This window comes from Gadus morhua, chromosome 1 (assembly GCF_902167405.1).
Source record: "Gadus morhua chromosome 1, gadMor3.0, whole genome shotgun sequence".
NCBI classification, from domain to species: Eukaryota; Metazoa; Chordata; class Actinopteri; order Gadiformes; family Gadidae; genus Gadus; species Gadus morhua.
The window spans coordinates 7,901,484-7,901,977 of NC_044048.1; positions in this window are offsets into that span (position 1 = coordinate 7,901,484).

Below are 494 nucleotides of genomic sequence, written 5' to 3' on the forward strand. Positions count from 1 at the left end.
ATTAGAGCACGTTTGTCACATGAGGGCCATTTAGTGGACACGGTGCTGTAAAATTAGCTTTTTGATATAGCCACCAGTACAAAGGCAGCGCTGCTGCACGGCCCGCCGTTTAGAGTGCAGATGGCCCTGACAGCTGGGAGAATTTAGTGATGTGAGCCCTTTTAAACTGCCCCCCCAGGCATGATAAAAACACACAGCTTGACTAGCTACTAGCATATTCTGCATTGTTTCACAGAGCTTCAGGGTAGGTCTAGTCTAACAGGGTGGACCTGCCACGTAGCACAGGGATGGAGTCACGTTTGATGTGCAGGTCTGAGGACAGAAAAATGGGTATGTGAATATCTGCATATGGTATGAGAGGCAGAAATGTTTAGAAGGGTCTGAGTTCTGCCTTCTCTCACCTCAAGAGCACAGTAGAGATAAAGGCCTGATTACCAGCGACTCCTGACAGCTGGTTAATAAACAGAGGGCCCCTTTCAGCGGCAAACGAGTTT